General features: G+C 44.2%; 1 protein-coding gene across 2 annotated transcripts in view; it reads left to right on the forward strand.

Annotated features, from left to right (window-relative positions):
* The first annotated feature begins 2,636 nt into the window (after positions 1-2,636).
* Positions 2,637-14,654, forward strand: part of LOC139552457 (neuroligin-2-like) — a 97,400-nt gene continuing 85,382 nt past the window's right edge. For both annotated transcript variants that reach the window (XM_071364216.1, XM_071364217.1), the window contains exon 1: positions 2,637-3,677. The gene's annotated coding sequence lies outside the window, so the exon portion shown is untranslated. The remainder of the gene's footprint in view (positions 3,678-14,654) is intronic.

A 14,654-nucleotide genomic window follows, 5' to 3' on the forward strand; every position in this document is an offset into this window, starting at 1 on the left:
GCCATCTCCAGAAAAAGTTATCAGTACAACCTCTCAAAGTCTATTTCATTGTTTCTAAGTGTAGAAAAGACAAGAGATCTTTCAGCCAGGCTGATACAGTGGAAGACACCACAACACTACATAAAGAGCACCACAGCTGCTCCCCTATTATCCACTGGGACAAGAGGCCTACACGCCGTAGACTGGTGAGCCATATTTGATTCTAAACATTAAGGCCTACTACCCTAAGAATGATAACTGATAGAAAATGTATCTGCACGTAATTGAAATAGACAATGATTATTTAATTGAAACTTAATGTACAGAATACAGAGTACAGAGTAAATTGGATAATACTTAACTTAAAAATCTTAGACTGAAAAAGAGAAATACTCTCATCTAACTGTAGTGTAGTGCAATTGTATTAATTTGTCATGCACAGAATTTCCCTCTATGTTATACATTTTCTGTGTGTGGGTACACTAACAAGTTATGTCCAACAGAGAGCGCTGTTTTACTACTCAACACACTGAGTCGGTTCAAAGCCATGTTGACGTTCCCACACTTCTCTCCCCTCCCACGTCAATCACCATGTATATAGAGACATTGAACACCGGTCACTTTAACATTGTTTAGATTCTGTTTTACCCACTTCATATGTATACACTGTATTCTAGTCAAGGCTCATCCTACTGCTGCAAACACCTTTTCTATTCATACTGTCTATACACACCATATATACAGTATATACAAACAGATATATACTGTATAAATATAAATATATATATATATATATATTCAGGACATTTTCTGATATTGCTCGTTCTGATATTTCTCATATATAAAAATCTATGTATTGTGTGTATTGTTATTGTATTGTTAGATTTTACTGCACTGTTGGAACTAGAAACACAAGTATTTCCTTGCACCTGCGATAATATCTGCAAATATGTGTACGCGACCAATAAACTTTGATTTGATTTGGAGGGTTGCACTCACACAGTAGTTATTTACTGAGAGAGAAACACCACGCTGGATCCTTATCCACATTAGCTCTGTTCAGAGCCCCAAAATTAATATTGTATCTGTCTGTGTGTGTGCGGCTGTGTGTGTGTGTGAGTGTGTGTGTGCATACCCATCCATGTGTGTGTGTGTGTGTGTGTGTGTGTGTGTGTGTGTGTGTGTGTGTGTGTGTGTGTGTGTGTGTGTGTGTGTGTGTGTGTGTGTGTGTGTGTGCATACCCATCCATGTGTGTGTATGTGTGTGTGTGTGTGTGTGTGTGTGTGTGTGTGTGTGTGTGTGTGTGTGTGTGTGTGTGTGTGTGTGTGTGTGTGTGTGTGTGTGTGTGTGTGTGTGTGTGTGTGTGTGTGTGTAACAGCACTGTCCTTTCTTGTGGTCTTGGCTATATAGAGAGTGGTCAATAATTAGGTGCTCATTAGAGTGCTTTGTGCTCCTGCCTCAAAGTCGATGGAAACAAACTGATGGGTTTTTGCCACTGGCTCCAATTAGCACCTGGTCAGAGAACACTGTAAGCAGAGCCTTGACTGGAAAGCACACCCAATACAACACGTCATATAGACCACACCAATGCTCGGACATTACTGTCACAGTATGGCACATGAAACACCATCTCTCTACCAACACACACACTCATTATATGCATTAAATAAAGTTATTGACATGTGTGTGTGTGTGTGTGTGTGTGTGTGTGTGTGTGTGTGTGTGTGTGTGTGTGTGTGTGTGTGTGTGTGTGTGTGTGTGTGTGTGTGTGTGTGTGTGTGTGTGTGTGTGTGTGTGCAGTACAATACAGTACGTGTGTGTGACCTTTCTTAACATTTACAACCTTTTTTTAGCATTTACAACCCTGCAAGCTATTGTCTAACATAACTAGGCATCAAACCCACACATGTACAACTACATACATTTGGACATGTTTGTATGCACAGTCGATTAATTATTGTCAACTTATAGATCTCAGGAGCATTATTGGCCTAACTTACACAATCTGACCTCCTGGTAGCTACACACACATGCACGGGACACACACGTGCACACAAACACACACACGTGAACACACACACCTGGGGCTGGTTTAGGCAGCTCTTCTGCTTTGTTGTTCTGGTTAATCACACGGAGTCACACAGCGGATGATGCACCTGCAGCTGCCGGCTCTCTCCTCTGTCAGTCCTCTGCTCTGCGCTTACCTGTGATGAGTGGCCACAGACCCCTGCGCACACCAGCACCCACCCCCTCTATCATTTGACCATGACATCTGAGATGTGCTTGCTACAGAGTAACAGCACACTGACACACCAGCCAAGAATCATATGGAGTACCTATCTATCTCTCATTGTCTATTTTTCTAGATAAGGTGCCAAATGGCACGGAGGTGAACCTCTGGCATCATAGGTAAAGGCTACTCCACAACAGCCAGCTCCCTCTATTGCATTGCCCTATACCGACAACACATTCAGGACTGAACGACACATCACAGTAGCATGGTTCATTGAAGTCATTGGATACAGAATACAGATGCTGTATTTCAAGATACCGAGACCCGGTACAACATAGGCCATCTCATTTGGTTTCTCTGTCGATGAGGGAGAAGGGAATTGTTTCTATGGCTTTAACAATTTCTGACGTCACCCTGATGCAGATCTCCATCTGAAAAAAATACTTCGTTCGATAATGGAAACACTGCGCCGAGTGAGGTCAAAACAGAATACTTTCTTTAAGATGATTTCACAGATATAGAATGGCTTCGGCTGACAATAATGCCTCCTCCTGTCTATTCATAAATAAGTATCACTGCAAGAGAGAATTTTAACATAATGTGGCAAGCAGCGACCGATGGCAAAAATGGGACACGCACTCAATCTGCGGTAGCTTTGAGTGAATTCGAATGAGCGTGAGTGTTTTAAAGAGAGAGAGAGAGAGAGAAGTGTGTGTGTGCGAGAGAGATGAGACACAGCATCTCTTCTCAGGCACTAACCGAATAATCTTCACGAGTGAGGCATTGATGGATCTGTCGGGGCTGCAAAATAATTAACATCATTACAATCCTGTAAAAGTCATTATGATATGCCAAACGAGGCCACAACGAAACGGATGATCTATCCATAGCTCCACTTTGTAGCCGATATAAAACATCAAAGAAGAAGTAAAGCAGAGCGACAACGCAAGTACGCAAAGGAGAGGTCTGACACCCTGTTTGGAGCGTCTTTCTTTTATTCATTTAAATAATGAGTTAATGTAGGCCTTCTCACAACAGAGGGAGGCACCGTGGAAATGTATCACCATGGAAAGGAGAGGAGACGACCATCCTTTGCTTTGAGTTTACGCTAATGCGTTACACGCATTTGTTTTTATTATTGTTTTATTTTATTCTCTGCCTTTTTCTTACGAACTCAAAAATGTGGTAATCTATCTGTCGACTAGGGAGAGAGAGAAGGGTGTTGTCAGAAAGAGGAACGAGAGGAGGAGGGGGCATTAAGAGGTATTCTTTTTTTGGGAAAGGGGGGACAGACCGACACCGAGAAGGTGAATTGATGTACGAAAACCTGCGACACCTCACTTTAATGAGAAAGAATCTTGCAAAAGAAATGGCGTAAAACATCATCCGAAAAAAGCAAGAGAGAAAACCAGACGCATCTTCAAGGGAGACCCTCGCGTTCTCACGTTTACTGGGAATATTTTGGGTAAGCCTATTCCTCCCTTTTTTTAAATAATTTTCAGGATTTCCTATAGCTTTTGTGTGCGCAAGCATCCGTGTGACGCTGTTGGAACAATAGCTCCTTCGCACAATCGATCCTGGCGCACTGTCACCGTTGGGAAATTAGTTGTCAATATTGGCAAACCTTCATGCGAATTTGTAATACAAATGTTTTCCTTCGTTTCAATAGTGTGCTATTTCAGTGGCCTTTGCCTGTTGATAAGATGTCGCCTCCTGAGGTTTTGACGCTAACATTATGGCTGGCTAATATCCGCAGAGCAACCCGCGATGCCGACGTGTCTTTCCGTTTTACCAGAGAATAAAATGGAACCAAGATGGTCAGCATCCGATTTGATTTGAATCAGGACATGATCAAATGATAGGCTACGGCGGGCGGACTGGGGCATATCAGTCGGGCCAGTCGTGCTGCTTACCAGTCGAGGAACCATTTAGGGAATTAATTGCGCCCATCGGTAGCCCTTTGGCTACGTAGGGATTGATAGATTTTTTTCACTTGATAGATAATGGTTGTATGTGCTCTTAGTGTGAGCATGCGAGATCCCTCTGCCATACCGGTGAAATAGATTGAGGTATGTTTGATATCATGTGTTGACCTGTGTGATTTCTTTAAAGGTAATATTTAATATTGATCACTGTCATCAACATACACCCTCATTGTCACACATATAAAACATACACATCACAGGAGTGTGTATTGGTATTGGTATCACAGGAGTGTGCATTGGTATTGGTATCACAGGCGTGTGCATTGGTATTGGTATCACAGGAGTGGGTATTGGTATCACAGGAGCGTGTATTCGTATCACAGGAGTGTGTATTGGTATTGGTATCACAGGAGTGTGCATTGGTATTGGTATCACAGGAGTGTGTATTGGTATTGGTATCACAGGAGTGTGCATTGGTATTGGTATCACAGGAGTGTGTATTGGTATTGGTATCACAGGAGTGTGCATTGGTATTGGTATCACAGGAGTGTGTATTGGTATTGGTATCACAGGAGTGTGCATTGGTATTGGTATCACAGGAGTGTGTATTGGTATCACAGGAGTGTGTATTGGTATTGGTATCACAGGAGTGTGCATTGGTATTGGCATCACAGGAGTGTGTATTGGTATTGGTATCACAGGAGTGTGCATTGGTATTGGTATCACAGGAGTGTGCATTGGTATTGGTATCACAGGAGTGTGTATTGGTATCACAGGAGTGTGTATTGGTATCACAGGAGTGTGTATTGGTATTGGTATCACAGGAGTGTGCATTGTGACTATGCAAGCGAATGCACACACTCGCATCCAAGAAGAGGGGCACATTTATATTCCGTGCTGGGTGGGCAGTACTCAGTCAATGGCAGAATTCAGCTCAGACAAGAGGACCTCTGTTCAGATGGAGGTCGAGGATACACTTGTACTCTGGCTTAGCCTTCTTAATGATAGTGGATCAGCCTCGCATTGCCCACTGATCTTACTGACAGGGTCCTAATCAGCTAGTGCTCCGACCTATACTCTCTAATGACTCCGGGAACGTCTAAAATGCATACATGATGTATGGAGAGTTATACAACGGGTGGTTTGAAATCCCCATTGTTGGAGCCTCTCCTGCGCATGATATATGAGACAACATACACATTGCCACGTTCATATGAAGTGGCATTGTTTACGTCGTTACCTACCAATGCACTACCACTACTACTTTTACAACTACTAGTCTTAGCACCTGTAACTCGTCATGGATGATTTTAAAGTTAAAGTTACTTATCTATCACTCCAATGACTTGGAGGGTTGTGAAAAATAGTGTCAGATTCTATGGGACCAGAGCCCTCTGAGTTGAGACGTGGTTAATGTACAGCATTTGGGATCTGTCATTCTGTAAAGCCTTACATAATCATGATTGTTTTACTTAAAGTAAGAACTCAGCGATCTTCCACTGGCTAAAACCAACAGGTTGTGTCCAGTTCTATGGTCTGTGCCCTGGCCCCATGCCAGGAGCAGCACTTGCTGTGTCATAACGCTGCCATCACATCAAAGTCTAAATGCAAGGGAGGGTGTAGGGCTTAAGGGGCAACGCTCACCTATGAGGCACACTCATTATTCACACTTCGAAATGCTCACAGCACAAACATACTACACTGAGTGTACAAAACATTAAGAACACCTGCTGTTTCCATGACATAGACTGACCAGGTGAATCCAGGTGAAAGTTATGATCACTTATTGATGTCACTTGTCAAATCCCCTTTAATCAGTGTAGATGAAGGGGAGGAGACATGTTGAAGAAGGATTTTTAAGGCTTGAGACGAGACATGGATTGTGTTTAAAAAGGCTCCTGTAGTTTGTAATTTTCACTTTGAAATGACAGACTTGATTTCGCCTTAAGAAAAATGTATCAACTCCTACAAAAAGTACCATTAATTATCATCCACAACATAATTCTAATTCCCTGTTGCTGCAGGATTATTTACCTGCTGTAGCAAACTGGCTCAACTTAAGATCCTACATCTGTATCTCTACTTTAGCCTGGTGGAGTAGAGAAAGAGTCACTTAGTAGACCTGTACTGCATCTTTATGGAGAGTTTCTGTTGGAGGAGCTTAGTATGACTGTGTGAGTGGAGCACGTCAGGCCCAGGGAAGGAGCAGGCCAGGCCCAGGGAAGGAGCAGGCCAGGCCCAGGGAAGGAGCAGGCCAGGCCCAGGGAAGGAGCAGGCCAGGCCCAGGGAAGGAGCAGGCCAGGCCCAGGGAAGGAGCAAGCCAGGTCCAGGGAAGGAGCAGGCCAGGCCCAGGGAAGGAGCAGGCCAGGCCCAGGGAAGGAGCAGGCCAGGCCCGGGGAAGGAGCAGGCCAGGCCCAGGGAAGGAGCAGGCCAGGCCCAGGGAAGGGGTTATAGGGATGTAACCTAGCAGTGAGTTCATCTTGGATGCATGTATGGAGCCTTTCCTCAGAGCACATGAATAATGAAGGGTGTACGGCGATGTTCAGTTTGCACCAATCCCTGAGTATGTGCTTCTTCTTTGGTTTCTGGCACAACTACTGTGTGTTCTGTCTTACACAGTGCCAGCCTGTAGGCATCTACCACAGCTGGATTAACATTTAAACCATCATCAGGGGGCAGGGTGGGTGGAGCCTGCTTCCTTCACACTCAAATGTTCACTTTAAGGCAGTTGGTTATGTTATGAGAATTTATTTTCATGTATTATTCTTTTTTTAACGTTTTGTTTTTGTTTTTTGTCCTAAGTCAAACTTTATCACCATGCCATCTCATATTCCACTTCTATGGCAATATGAAGTGAAATGTTGGGCTAGTATAAATGTAGACATTTCTTCTTGGTAGAGTAAATAAGGTTGTTTACATAAAACGCTGCATTGTGTGGCCAGTAGAGCTGTCGTCCATGTCTTCACCATGTATATTAAGGTCATTTTTTTGTACAGGTTAATTTCTCATCCAGCTGATCGCTAGTCCTCTCTCACACATACATCAGACTGATATCAGTACAGCCCCTATCTTACATTAAGCTGACCTCTGTATAGTTCTCTCAGCGTACAGGAAATCTCAGAGTACACTTGCCTCTTGTGCATACAAATGATGTCCGTGCAGTCATTTTTCACATATGGCTGATCTCAGTGCAGCACTTTCATTGAGCTTTTCACCACCTTAATGTAGCCAGCTGTTATTTTTTCCCCACAATTTGCTACATTCACAGGCTTCACACCAAACAGACCAGTGTAGGGTGTGAATCATCGGCTGGACTCAAGACTTTTCTCAAGGCAAGATCTATATTTCAGCAGCTGCCTGTAATGTGATGGTGCCAGGTTCCAAAAAGCTCTCAACGTGGCCCAATGAACCGTGCTTATTTGCTCAGATGGGTGATATAATGTGCCTAACCCCAGTGAGCCAGTGTTGCTGGCCGGGTTGTAGAGCAACAGTGACTGGTCTCCCCTGCACATGCCTCCGCTGCAGCTGCTGAGTAAGGAGATTCCTTCGTTGTGTTCCATCATGTGCTACGACTGACAGGCTATAGAGGCCTGACGGAAAGATTGCTAGTATTATTTAGCATGTGAAGAGTGACATTTGAGCTTTACTGTATTAGTAGAAGGAGAAACAGGGAACTGCTGTATTCTCTGTGGTCAAACATGTCACATTTGTTGCAAGCTTGTGACCTCCCGACCGTAAATGTCATGTGTGTTGTGTAGAGATGATTGAAATCAACATTGTAAATGATGGAGACGAAGTCTTGCTAATTAAACCCAGTGTTGTCTAATTAGCCTCTAGATACTGTCCCCAACTAGTCCCTTAGACATGGCCAGGGAGCAATTATTTCCTGAGCACAAACCGTATGGACATTCCTCTGCTACATGTCACCATCAATTCACATCACGACAACCTGATGCAGGGCTTCTTCTCTCCCATTTCTTCATTTCACATTCCAGAGGGCCTTGTAGCATCCACCATGCGACATTACAGAGATAATCAAGGGTTGTGGTGAAGGACAGGTCATGGGAAGAGAGAATCTATTTTTAACAGAGCTGGAGTAGCATCTATGTGTGTAAGTCTGTTACAGTGTATCCAGTCTTAACTGGTTCCCTCTGGGTTTCTAGGGGCCAGGGATCAGTGTGTAAGTGGCTCCTGTGGGTGTCTGTTAGACCCTGATGCCACAGGACATAGTGCTTCTTGGCTTGAGAGGTCAACCAGAAGGAAAAACCCAACACAGAGGGAGTGATGGGAGGACCTGCCGCTAGCTGTTTGTGGAGTCAGCGGACCACCAGTGGTTTTTCGGGGAATAAATCCACCATCACTTTGCTGGAGAAAAGGGATTCACACCGTTGCAAAAAAAACAGTGAAACAGTTTATAACTGCTTTTCCAAAAACTGACTTTAATTATTCATTTGTTTGGAAACTCAGATCCCAGCTGGACTACAGTTTAGGGACTGGGTTTCAGCAGTGGTGGAGGAGACGAGTCAAACAAGCACACCTAAACCAGATGGAAAGCAGATAGCTAAACAGACTGAGGCAGCCACTGAATCACAGCAGGGCAGACAGAGGTGCTGTAGGCATTGGCCCTAAAGTTAATTTGTAGCGTGCCTGTAGCAGTCCTCCAGCCTGTATTTATCACGATGGTTGGGCTTTCCACTTGGCCGCACATTTGTTTCAGCCCGAGTTGAGCAACGTCATTGTCCCCATTATAAGTGATGTATACCTCAGTGGGCTTAGCTTACTTTTTAGCGCCAAGCGGTAGTGTACAGTGCTGTATAATGAAACATGCCGGAATGTGTGATGTGCTCTAGTTAAAGCATGCAAGGCTCCCTGAAGGTGAGCATCTGGCCTCCCAGATTATGATGTATAATATAACAAGCATCTGAACTAATGCAGGATACTAACCATTTATCAAAAGGCTGCTGAGCCTGATCAAGACTTGGTTCAATTTAAAGCTCACGCTCCATCATTAAGGCCTCTATTGATATTCTACAAGTTCATTTCAAACCATTGATGTATGTGGTGATGATTGTAAAATGGTACATTGATTGTTTATGTTACAGTAACATGGAGTGCCCTTGAGACAGATGATTATGATTGGGTGCCCCCCACCCTTCTCATAACGAATCTATGCTAGTCACTTCCTACTATATACAGTTCCACTTAATAAGTGATCTTCTGTAGCTCAGTTGATAGAACTTGGCACTTACAATGAAGGATAGTGGGTTTGATTCCCGGGACCACCCGAACATAAAATGTATGCACGCTTAACTATAATTCGCTTTGGATAAAAGTGTCTCCTAAATGGCATATATATAACCATCTCTACATCATCCCTGACACAACAATCTCCATACCGTATCACATAACATCTCTACATCATCCTATATCACTGCCCATATTTCATTCTCAGGCTCTTATATAACACAGAGGCAGGTGCTGAAGACACGTTTCACTCTGGAAATGTTACGAGAGAGAGAGAGTCAAAGTTGTCAACGAAGCCACTGTTAGGTAAAAATGGTGACCTCTAAACCAAACATTTGGTGAAACCGTGATAGGACCAGATACAAAAGAGTGCTGTTAAGCTGACTATGATATAAAACCACGAATCCATGATGAGACAGTTTGGAAAATTGGCATTTTCTGTCTTATCTTGTGGAAATTATTACCTTTTGTGGTTTCTCATTTCTCTAAAACACTCAGCAGCACTTTGAGTGTCTCTGTTTGAGATGAACTGCAATAACATGAAGTGTGTACTTTATGACCAGAGTCACTGTAAGTCACAAAGCCTATGACATCATCAGCAATAAATGCCATGACAGCATGACAATGTATATGATGAGATCAGTGTTCATATGGCCCGTATTGCAGCGTATATGACATATGGCTTGCACTTCTGCTCTCCTCAGCATCATGTCTCAGAGGACATAAAATGAGTGTACAAAACATTAGGAACACCTACTCTTTCCATGACATAGACTGACCAGGTGAATCCAGGTGAAAGCTATGATCCCTTACTGATGTCACTTGTTAAATCCACTTCAGTCAGTGTAGATGAAGGGGAGGAGACAGGTTAAAGAAGGATTTTTAAGCCTTGAGACAATTGAGACATGGAGTGAGTATGTATGCCATTCTGAGGGTGAATGGACAAGACAAAATATTTAAGTGCCTTTGAACAGGGTATGGTAGAAGGTGCCAGGTGCACTGGTTTGAGTGTGTCAAGAACTGCAACGCTGCTGGGTTTTTCACATTCAACAGTTTCCCGTGTGTATCAAGAATAGTCCACCATCGAAAGGACATCCAACCAACCTGACACAACTGTGGGAAGCATTGGCGTCAACATGGGCCAAAATCCCTGTAGAACGCTTTTGACACCTTGTAGAGTCCATGCCCTGACGAATTTAAGCTGTTCTGAGGGCAAAAGTGGGTGCAACTCAATATTAGGAAGGTGTTCTTAATGTACAAAACAATATTCCTAATATTTTGTATACTCATTGTGCGTAGATCACTGCTCTGCTCTCATACATGAGCTATGGGGATATTTATGAATTGACTTGAGCCCTCTGGACATTTCCCATACCGTTAGCCTTAGCCATGACTTGCCTACGGGCGGAGAGAGATAAATTAGGTGTATGGAGATTACCAGGCTGACTCGAAATGATCTTGTCCAACAGCAATAAAAAAAAATTAAAAAAAATGCATTACAAGAGTGGCCCCCAAACATTCTTGCGACCTCATGCAGCGATATGACGTCACATAATAATTTGCATATTTAATTTTAGTGTCTTCACCGCATAAATCAATAAATGGAAGGATCTGTTGCTAAAACAAAGCAAACTTAAAAATACATAGCTTTTAGAAAATATTGATAAACCTAATTTAAAGCTGGAGAAATGAGATGTTTTCTGCAGCCGGAGAGATATACAGTGCCGCGAGAGAGCCGCTGTAGAGAAACGTGAAGGGTGCCTTCCTGCTTAAGAGCTAGGCAGCAAGCGCTATTAGTCTTTCAGCACCTCCCCCCGTGGACGGAGACAGATTGAAGAGGAGCGTTTCAGGCACGCCAAATTCGGGTATCAAATTAAACTTTCATTTGGCATAGTTCAGGTTCTCGGCCAAGACTGGCATAGAAAAACATTCCCGACTATCAGCAATAAAACTAATCAAAATATTGCATGTCTTATTTATCAGTGTAGAAGTGATACGATGCCAGTCAACCGCCAAATAGGTCAATTATTTCTGCTTCATTGGTTTTCATTGCACATAGTTGCATATTTTGTTGTCCCTATGGTGCACCTCACGTGTTCTATATCGGACATTGCTAAAAAGATATCCAGCCATCACTTCATCAACCTTTTGGCCAACTAAAAATAAGATAAATGTATATAGATGTGAACTCTGTAAGCTACACACACATATTAAATAATTAAGATACTGCAAATGCCAAAGGGCATGGCACTATGTTATTGGGTTTGAGTCAAGGGATAGAGCAAATCTTGTATCTGCTGCAGACCTGAGTGACATGCAGCTGATCCCTCAGGAAAAACATATCAAGCCAGGTCAACCTACCGACCCCCAATATTTAAGCAATAAGGCCCTAGGAGGTGTGGTATATGGCCAATATACCACGACTAAGGGCTGTTCTTAGGCCAACGCAACGTGGCGTTTACCACAAACACCCTCAGGTGCCCTATTGCTATTATAAACTGGTTACCAATGTAATTAGAGGGGTAAAAATAAATGCTTTGTTATACCCGTGGTATACGGTCTGATATAATGTACCACAGCTGTCAGCCAATCAGCATTCAGGGCTCGAACCACCCAGTTTATAATACACAAGTTAGCACCGGTTAAAGCTATGACGTTGAAATGCCTATTTACTCTGTTCCATCTCACACCACTGACCATTCTGTCCATGCTAGGGTCGGTTGTGTACGTGCTATTGCTAGCTAAGTCCACTATAAGACAGGGCATGACTGGAGGAGAGCAATAGTTCAAATTCTTATCCTGAGAGAGAGGAGGTGGCGGGGGAGTGTGTGTGTGTGTGTTTGTGTGTGTGTCACAGGAGGTTGGTGGCACCTTAATTGGGGAGGACAGGCTCGTGGTAATGACTGGAGTGGAATTGGTGGAATGGTATCAAATACATCAAACACATGGTTTCCATGTGTTTGATGCCATCCCATTTGCGCCGTTTCAGACGTTATTATGAGCTGTCCTCCCCTCAGCAGCCTCCGCTGTGTGTGTGTGTGTGTGTGTGTGTGTGTGTGTGTGTGTGTGTGTGTGTGTGTGTGTGTGTGTGTGTGTGTGTGTGTGTGTGTGTGTGTGTGTGTGTGTGTGTGTGTGTGTGTGTGTGTGTGTGTGTGTGTGTGTGTGTGTGTGTGTTTGCGTGTTGTGCATGTGATCAACCTCATTAGTCAAATGCATACAGTAAATTGCTACTATCTTTTAATTTCAGGCTTATTCAGCTTTACTTTGCAAACTACTGTATAGTAATGTTGCTAAAGCCGATCATAACAATCCTTAGTTAACTAAATTAAGGCCTAGATTCAATCCGTATCGCGGATGATCCTCGCTATAGTGTGATTGAAATTTAAAGGCAATGTTCCTGTGTTTGCAGAGACCGCATTCTCTGCATAAACGTAAACGCTGTATATGTCTGCTCAATTGGAAATAACCTTCATTTAAATCACGCTATAACACAGATCTTCCGCGGTACGGACAGAATCTAGCCCTAAATAAAATTAGTAGCTGAAAAGCTACTATAGTTAATAAAGTTTTACCTGAACATTTCCACAATATCTCTTTCGTCCTAGCTCCCAAACTCTCATTTTAAAATTGTCTTTTTAAGGTCTGACAGCAGTGTTGGACAGTCTTTTTTACAAAGTATGAAATATAATAGAACCCTCTAAGCCTCCATCTCCCTCCAATTTCTAGTGAGTTTCTAGTGAGTTTCTAGTGAGTGAATGTGATTTATAAAGCCATTGAGATCCCCCAGCTTCCGCCCTCCTCCCTCCAATGGAAACGCTCGTAATGTAATTACTTTACAAGATGGATGGAGCCCATCCAGGACGCCCTGGACCCCCAGCTAAATCAAAGCCCTCTTTCTGTCGGGTCGAGAACCGCTCGCAAGAACAGCTCACGCGTCAGAAATGAGTGTACCTCCCATTCACGCTTTCCCCCAGCATCACTCATACATCCTCCTCTCGCCTACTCTCATTCGTCCAACGCCACTCTGTGCCATAGATCAGGCCCCCACAGTAGCACCACTGAGAGAGGGAGGGAGGGAGGTAGACAGAGAGAAGGGGGAGAATGAGATGCAGTTGTGTACCATAGTAGTGAACACTGCATGACTCTGCCTTCACTGCATGACTCTGCCTTCACTGCATGACTCTGCCTTCGCTGCATGACTCTGCCTTCGCTGCATGACTCTGCCTTCACTGCATGACTCTGCCTTCACTGCATGACTCTGCCTTCGCTGCATGACTCTGCCTTCGCTGCATGACTCTGCCTTCACTGCATGACTCTGCCTTCGCTGCATGACTCTGCCTTCGCTGCATGACTCTGCCTTCGCTGCATGACTCTGCCTTCGCTGCATGACTCTGCCTTCGCTGCATGACTCTGCCTTCACTGCATGACTCTGCCTTCGCTGCATGACTCTGCCTTCGCTGCATGACTCTGCCTTCGCTGCATGACTCTGCCTTCGCTGCATGACTCTGCCTTCACTGCATGACTCTGCCTTCACTGCATGACTCTGCCTTCACTGCATGACTCTGCCTTCACTGCATGACTCTGCATGACTCTGCCTTCGCTGCATGACTCTGCCTTCACTGCATGACTCTGCCTTCACTGCATGACTCTGCCTTCACTCTTCACTGCATGACTCTGCCTTCACTGCATGACTCTGCCTTCACTGCATGACTCTGCCTTCACTGCATGACTCTGCCTTCACTGCATGACTCTGCCTTCACTGCATGACTCTGCCTTCACTGCATGACTCTGCCTTCACTGCATGACTCTGCCTTCGCTGCATGTCTCTGCCTTCATTGCATGACTCTGCCTTCACTGCATGACTCTGCCTTCGCTACATGACTCTGCCTTCACTGCATGACTCTGCCTTCACTGCATGACTCTGCCTTCACTGCATGACTCTGCCTTCACTGCATGACTCTGCCTTCGCTGCATGTCTCTGCCTTCATTGCATGACTCTGCCTTCACTGCATGACTCTGCCTTCGCTGCATGACTCTGCCTTCACTGCATGACTCTGCCTTCGCTGCATGACTCTGCCTTCACTGCATGACTCTGCCTTCACTGCATGACTCTGCCTTCGCTGCATGACTCTGCCTTCACTGCATGACTCTGCCTTCACTGCATGACTGCCTTCTCATTCAAAGATATTGTATGAAAATGTTGCCAGCTTTAGGAAATGCAATCCCATTCTCTCTCTCTCTCTCCCCTGATCCCAGATGTAACTCCCAGCTCC

This window comes from Salvelinus alpinus, chromosome 24 (assembly GCF_045679555.1).
Source record: "Salvelinus alpinus chromosome 24, SLU_Salpinus.1, whole genome shotgun sequence".
NCBI lineage: Eukaryota > Metazoa > Chordata > Actinopteri > Salmoniformes > Salmonidae > Salvelinus > Salvelinus alpinus.